Raw genomic sequence first — 8450 nt, 5'->3', positions numbered from 1 at the left:
AATGGCTTCACGTTTGAGTGTCCACATGCCAGAATAAAAACAACCTTAATTGATTGTAGGAGTGTAACTGGACTCTGGTTGTGTATTTAAAAGCTGAATAATAATTATCGAGCTATTTTTGAGCATTAGAAACTATTTTTGCTGCATCTCTTATGTCACAACATACAACAAGATTATTATGATAAATGTAAAAGAAAATCCTTGAAAAGTTTTGTTTTGTCCAAAAAAAAAAACACTTACAAAACAAGGCTATTAAAATTTATGATGACACAAAACAAAGAAAAGCAGCAAATCCTCACATTTTAGAGGCCGGATCCACAAACTTCTCAGTATGTTTGATTGTAATTCTGACTCTTATTGTCAACCGCGAGACCAAGAGGAACATTTTTGTATTAAATCTGATTAGCGTGTCATTAACGCTGACCTGAATGTTGATTTAGCCTTCCATATCTCTGACCATGACATGCTGTGTGTGTGTGTGTGTGTGTGTGTGGAGGAGGGGTGTGTGTGTGAGTCTGTGCAGCATTAATGTGTTTATGTGCAGATAACCTGATAACCTCAGAGACTGCACTTGTTTTCTCAGCGCTGAGCAGAAACCAAACGGACTCGGTGGAAAAACTCCTGCGGGCAGAAACATAAAGCGTTAAAGCTTCACACCGACCAACAATCTGCTGGAGTTTTCTCATTAAGAAGATTTATTGTAGTTTTTATCTTTGTGACTTTTCTTTAATCAGCGCTGCTTGAAATGTGACTTTTATGCTTAGGAGTGAAAATGGAGGAAGTCAAACATTTTTATGTTTTTCTGATAAATGAAAACATGTTAACACAAGCTTATATTTTTAAATTTTGGGCTATTTGCCTCTTTAACATGTCTTTTTCAAGACGAGTGGGAATAAAACGTCAAAAAATACACATTGAGGTGTTTATAACTTTTTTTTTCTTTAACTCTGTTTCCATGATTTCTTAGTAGGTTTATGGACGTTTATTCTAATGGACATCAGAGATAATGATGTCCTCAGGAAGTGTAAGTCACACCATGTTTCATGTCTGATTTTTGACTCACCTCTCGCAGTATCTTGACCTGTGTTTGAACCGGAGTCCTCACCCATGGGAGGGTTTTTGTCTTTGTCCTGCTGAATGTCCATTACAGGCCACATCATCCTGAAGGTTCAAATGCCATCTGGAGTTAAATTACAGAGGAGCAGAGTGAATATTTCATTCCTCACCTCCTCTTGTACTGACAGTTAATCCCATCTGAATGGGACTCAAGTACTTTTAATATTGTACTTTTTATGAGTTTTTTTTCCTACAGTTTCCTAAACTTACAACCCCAGGTACAAGTCTTCAAGTCTGAACTTCTAGAAATATTCACTTTCTGGTGGGAAGTTAGAGAAGATCAAAAGTTTGGTGCCACTCTCATGTCTTTCTGTTGAATAGGAGGCTACAGCCAGCAGAGGGTTAGCCTAGCTTAGCATAAAGACTGAAGACAGGTAGAAAGAGTTAGAATCCACCTACTGTTTTTCACGAGCATCGGCATGAGAATGGCGGACTCCGCCACTAACACTGAAGACTGAAGTGGAGTAGAGGTGACTGGTAGATTTGCTTCACTCAGTATTTTATATTAGTATATTTTTTATTAGATACTTTAAAAGACTTTTACTCAAGCGCTCCTCGTACGAGGGACCATTACCAACGTAATATTTTACACTACAGTTTGACTTTTGGGTACTTTTTGTACAAGACTGAGTAAATGAACTTAGTTACCTTGAGACCACTGCCTTTAATAGAAACATAAAAGATAAACATCCTTTCCTGTGAATCCTTTGAGATCACTGAATCCAGCATGGGATTGGCGGACCCCACCACTAACAGCCTACAAGTACAATTTGCTTCACTTTTACCAAAGTAATATTTCAACGTGATATCGATATCACGATATTTACAATAAAAACACCAGGTTATGACTGTTAGTACTTTTAACTAAATTGATTTGTGACTCTTGAATCTTGTAAACGCTTCCTCCAGACCTTGTGTCTTCCTCCTCTGACAGCGCACTAAAGCACGCCATAATTTCTGGCGCTCGCTGCCTTACAAGGCCACAACTTCCTGTCTTAATGTTCAATCTATATGCAAGCAGCAGGAGAGGAGAGAGGGATCCAGAAGTCTCAGAGGCTGAATGTGTTTGTCACGTCGACTTGTTGTGCACGGGCAGAGCCGGCTGCTGATGCAGACCGTTACATAATGTGTTGTGGTTAAACAATGGTGGGTAATGGTGGTGGCTGTCAGGGGTTATAGATTTATGATGCTGTGATTGTGAAAGCTGTCGGAATAATAATAATAATGATGCATGAGCGAGGCTGGTGAGGAGAAAGAAACACTGATAAGCGCTCTGATGCTGGCACACATGGGAAAACACATGTTGGGTAACGGTATGTAATCACAAACACACGTTCAGTCTCTGTTTTTCTACTCAGTTTGGTTTGATTCTGCCATCAAATGACGTAAACACAACACGATTATTCAAATATTCACCCAAGAAACAAACAGAAATGACACAGAAACGAGGACAAGATGCAGAATTACACAAAATAAAGTACAAACAGAGTGTAATCCAAACAATCTGCATAAAATTGAAGCATCAGACACAATAAAAACAATTACAGTCAAGTAACGTGTTTTCACAACCTGCTCCAAATCATGATAACAGCAACAACTGTTTTTATTTCTTTAAATAAAAACTCTTTTATTCTCACGTTTCACATCTGGAAGGCTGTTCTGAATTTAAGCTGCAGAACAATGCAAGAATGAATGCTCACCAATAAACTCAAACACCTGTAATATGTTGTTCCTGTTCATTCAGGCATTTACACACAAGTCATTATTATTATTATTATTATTATTGTAATTATTGATCATGATGAAGGTCTAAGGACTGAAGCAACCCTTTTTTTCTAGGTCCTATTGTAAGGAAACTTGATTTTTGAGTCTCAGTTCCAATGTGTCAGTATTTGACGAGTTGGGAGACTCAAAGATCGACTTTTCTTACAAACCTTCTTCAGACGCTTCTTTCAAAATGGCTCTATTATTGTTTTCTCTTCTGTTACAACTGTTTCTGGGGCATCCGTGATGTGAAACGTGACGTCAGTGACGTACAACGTGACGCGTCAGATAAAAATCACAGCCTTGCCTGCGGGAAGTGGGAATGGGGTCAGTAGGCGAGTTTTAGCGAGTTGACCCGCGTTTAAAAAACCCTGTGTAGACCCGATAATGTTGCTATAAGTCTACTACAATAATGTATAATTCTGAAACAGGCTATTCTGCATAATGAGTGCTTTTACTTTAATGCTAATGCTTTAATACTACTCTGTAGTTCATAGTTTTAATGAATGACTTCTGAATACTTAGAAAACTGTAGGAAGGAACGAGCTGCAGGATAAATGTTGGAAATTAACCTCCTAAAACTTTTCTAGATGTTTTGCTAAAAAAAAAAGGAAAAAGAAATACTTCTAGAGCCGAGTCACATGTCTGGACCGGGTCTGAATCATTACTACAAATCAACATTTTACTGGCCAACACTTTGTTGCTGAAGCTGAATATTTACTGAGTTTCTTTAAACAATCATTGGCTGATTTATAGATTATCACATTATCATTGATTATGTGTTTTTTTCCCCCCTGAGCCAGCAGAACCAGCGCCTGTTCCAGGTGAATCATTGGTATTGATCTACGACACTATCAGGACTCACAGATGTGGCCATTTCCTGCAGCAAGACTAAATAAATCCCACTTATTGCCCCTTTGAGTTTAGTTCATACTGTTCTTTAATTAACTATACATTATCCCAGTGGCTCTGCTGGGCTTCTCTATTATCTCCCCGGGTCCTGTTTGGACAGTTTAATACTACAGTAATTCAATACTAAGTCAACAGGGGTCCTTGGGGCAAAATCTGAGGAGCCAGAGAGGGAAAGAGGAAATACAGCAGAGAGAGTGAGAACGGATATGAACCGAGCTGCCAGTGATGAACTTCTGCTGCTTCAGCCCGGTACTGGAGTTAAAGTAATAAACCACAGAGAGAAAAGAGTCCCTGAGGGGGAAAAGTTCTGCTTTTAAATGTTGTTAAAGTCAAATTAAAGGAGTAGTAGCAGTAAAAATTAAAAGTTAAAGAACTCATATTAAAGAGCCGTCCCTGTCGGAGACTAATGACGATGAAAAATTGATGTTTTAGAATTAAAAAATTGGAATTGGACATAAAGTTTGTACATTAAACATGAATCATATCAATATTTCTACAATATGTATCATCTTAGGTGTCAGCGGATTTATCAGAGACAGTTTGAGACCACTTCAACTGAAAACCAGGTCATTTTTCCAGCCATGTTTGTGACGACAGAACCACATATTGTTTACAAGAAGTCTGGACAATTTCCAGCCGATAAACCAGGTACTTCTAATGAGATGTCAGGATAATTTGCTGCCTTGTTTCTGCTGACAGAACCAGGTATTTTGAACCAAAACATGGTGTTTTTCTAACCCTACTCGAGGGATTTTTGTGTCTTAACCTAACCAAAGCATAAGTGTAGCGTTGTTACGAGAGAGAAAAAGAAAATTGGAGACAAATGAAGGCATAATCATGAAGAGATTCATCAAGTCTGACATGTAAAATAGCTTATCATTGAGTCTCATCCCCATGTTGTCAGATATCAAATCTTTGTGGGGCGCCGTCCTGACCCAGCAACCGAAAGCATTTGTATATAACAACCCAGTCATGAGAATCAATCAACTATCGTTCTCCAGAATCGCTTATTGCACCTTTCACAGGGGGGTTTTGTGAATGACTATTTCCTGAGTAACTTCTTGGAGTTTCCTCAACATGTCACTCGACATCGCGACAAAAAGCATATCAGAATTTTTCGTTCTCTCGCCGAGTTCAACCTGTGGTGAAGTCAGTCCGTGGGATCTACGTACTGATCACCTGTAATTTATGACGTATGGTGACTGAATCGGACCATCCTGAAAGACAAAAATGTTGTGTAGTCCGACCCTCGCATTGAGGATTTCTAAAAACTCTTCAGATCGTGTAGATTTCACATTTTAGCAGTACAAAGTATTCCTTTATTAAACGGAGCTCCAGCTGTCAGATAAATGTTGTGTAACAAAACAAAACTTCCCCTTAAAACTACTCAAAGGTACAGATGACATATATAAATGTAAGTCTTCTAACTTCAAAGCTGTTCCCCCCCCGCCTCGGCCTGACGCTGTGTTGAAATGGCTTCATAATTAAATGTGCATTGTCTGAGCTGCAGGACCTGTCACCACGTTCACGTCTGACGGCGCTGACTCAGTCGGCGAAACACATTCCTCAGTGAGAAACGTCGACTGTGTGAAACTTCCCAGTGGGGAAACAGTCGATGTGAAGTGTCGATGTGCTGCAGGAGGTATTGTTTTCTCTGCATGTGTAACCGTTTATATGCAGAGTGTGTGTGTGTGTCTGTGTGGGAGCTGAAACTATAGAAAGAGCTATTTACAGTCTGACCTCACACCATTGTTCTGCTCTGAAGTCCTTCAGCCTCCGAGAGATTAAATATCATTTTTAAAGCGGTCACAAGATAGAAATGGCTCGTGAACGTACACTTGAACAAAAACAAAGACGCTCTCAAAAGGTCATTTTAAACTTTGAGTGTATGTTGATGTTGTTTACAAACAGCAAACTGCATCAACAGCCAATCAGAAAACAGAGGGGCTCCTTCATCAAATATCAAATGGTAGACTGTGAATTAAAATTATTTTCATAATCATTAAAGCACTATTTGTAATTTCTGCTGCAAAACAAAAAGACTTTTGATGACTTTTGGTAGATCCAGACCTTCCGGAGGAATAAAGAGCCGGAGTCTCATCAGATTCTGCTCTGATCCGGAGCCGTTTATACCGACGGGAGGAGAGCTCAGAGATTACTTTGTAACTTCTGGGATCTTCATTCCTGTTTATCAACCTGACTGCAGTTCAGTCAGAGGTTAAGTCAAACACCCCTCGTTCGTGCTTTAGCTCATAGTTTACTGCTAATGTTCAGTAAAGTATTCCGGCTGTTTGGGGCAAATAAATCAAAATGATCAGAAGCAGAATTCTTACATATTATATCTTTAGTTCTAGCGATAATCATGTTTATCAACAAAGTAATAGTTTGCTTTAAAGTCAAATTATGTTAACGTAAACGTGATAAGATTAAAGAAGACAACACAGTGTTATAGATTAGATGTGCTTTCCAGCTGTTTTGCTTTACGACCTCACAAAAGCACTTTCTTTGGCCCCTTGTCCTGTTCCAGATGTTGTCAGCAGTTTTACCAGAGACATTTCGCACCTAAACTTCTCAGGTTTTCATTTAAATAACTGTTCAAACTCAGTTAATCACTCCTGACCACCTTGGTTTACCTTGTGTCCCTTTGCTTGGGCCTAACCCCTAGATTGGGATCAAGTGGACCAAATAAACCGTTGAATGTGGAGGAAGAGACGCTGACTAAAGAAAAAGAGTCAGGAACACAAATCCTGAGCTAAGCTGGTTTGACGGGTCAGCGCCTGCACTCTCTGTACATTTATCTGGACATTAATGATTATGTGAATTTGCTGTCTCAACACTTCCTGTACAAAATGTATGGACCCAAGTAGCTGGTCAAGATGACTTTCATAATATGAATTAAAAGTGGCAAAACACAAGAATATCAAATCTGATGTTAGTCCGAAAATGTTCATGATTACGTCCCATTATGTCGCGTATATCAGAGAGTTGGACTCCGCGGAGAGACAGTAATCCAGATTAAATGAACAGAGCCTGATCCCCTTCAGCACCTCGTGTCCCTGCTGTCAGTCTCTCCACACGAGGAAGACGAGCTGCAGATTGCTTCAGGAACAAAGGATTTCCTGTTGTGTAGCGGTAATGATCCCTAAACCTGTTGATTTATGAATATGAATTAAAACGTTTAACCCTACAATATATTTAACTGATAACATAAAGTGGAATAATTTGCTTGTTACACTAAAATAAGCCCATTTTTAATGTAAAGCTGGAATGTGTGTAGGTGTAGTATTTTAATATAATATATATAATTATATATATGTTATTTATATGGACAAGCAGATGTTGAGCAGTAACCAGTCCTGGAAATGTATCAAAGATATTAGATAAAGTTATTTAAATACAGTTTGTGGTTAATTTTTGTCGTAATTTCCAAAGAAATTTCAAATATGTTACTTGGTAATCATCGCCTACTTACCATGAAGTTTGTGGACCTGGAAAATAAAGTGTAAATGTGTATTTTAATGCAAATATTTACTGAAGTAAAACTTGTAAATGCAGGACTTTTACTGTAGTAATGAATCTGAGTACTTTACTGATACCAGCTGGTTCTGACCGGTCACTGTGACTATTATTACAACATGACCCATATAATCTGATCCTGATTGAATTAGCACCTCTCTGAAAATAGCGATCAATGTTTTGTGAGACTGCAGACTGTCTTCCAGCGCTGTTTTGATCAGCGATCACAAGCAGCAGACGTCTATGTAGACGACACTTGCAGAGCAGACTGGAAGTTAAAAGACAAAACAAAAGAAGTCGGACGTTTCCTTGTTGGTAAAAGATCGATATCTTACCTGAGAACATTTTTCTCAGTCACACTTCAACACCTCCGTCCCCTTTGTTTTGTTTTGCTCCCTGCTGAGGAAACGAGCCGACAGCTCGATTGTTTGTGTTTTCTTTAGTTTTCAACAAGTGAACGTGGCCGTACTGTTCAACATGTTTCACCTGACTTTCATTTGATTATATTTCCATTGATTTCATCTTCGCAGTCTTGTTTGATCCAGGCTGACGATTAAAGTGTTACTGACGGATGTTCTTCATGTTCTCTGTGTGTTGCTGCAACACCGTCACAACCTTTAGACACTTCCTGTTTCTAGTTTAACACGTGGGACTCGTGATGTTTTGGAAACAGCAGACTTCCACCTCGGTTAAGTTTGAAACAGTGAACAGCACATTCACACTTACTGTGTTGTGGAAACACACATCTCACAGTACATGAGTCCCTGACACACATCCACAAAAACATCAACAACAACTGTTTCAGCTTATTATCCATGTATTAACCATGTATCCATTATTTTTTAAGATAACTTCTCCCATTACTTATAGTTAACTATTCTCAGCATTTCTTACTTGACTAACTGTTTCAACGTCCATTAGCCTTCTTTAGCTAACTATTTTAACTGTCAGGCTATCCAGTACATTTAGTTGGCTTTTTAAAGCATTTAATAGTTACTTCTTGTTTACTGTTTCAAGTGTGTATCCATTACCTTTAGCTATTTAAACCAATTCCATCTTAGCTAACCAGTATCCATTATTTGTGACTAGCTTTCCCAGCTGTTATCCAATACTTTAGCTTTAGAAAACTATTTTAACTGCGA

General features: G+C 38.6%; 1 long non-coding RNA gene across 1 annotated transcript; it reads right to left on the bottom strand.

Moving 5' to 3' along the window:
- Window positions 1–302: 302 nt before the first annotated feature.
- LOC141008066 (uncharacterized) lies at window positions 303–7840 on the bottom strand. The gene is made up of 3 exons (XR_012180050.1): window positions 7644–7840; window positions 1064–1180; window positions 303–621 (listed from the first exon to the last, which is right to left on the bottom strand). It is a non-coding gene; the product is annotated as an uncharacterized lncRNA (long non-coding RNA).
- Window positions 7841–8450: the final 610 nt, after the last annotated feature.

Source organism: Pagrus major, chromosome 14 (assembly GCF_040436345.1).
Source record: "Pagrus major chromosome 14, Pma_NU_1.0".
Lineage (NCBI taxonomy): Eukaryota > Metazoa > Chordata > Actinopteri > Spariformes > Sparidae > Pagrus > Pagrus major.
The sequence above is the reverse complement of the archived record's forward strand: the minus strand, read 5'-3'. Positions and strand labels throughout refer to the sequence as shown.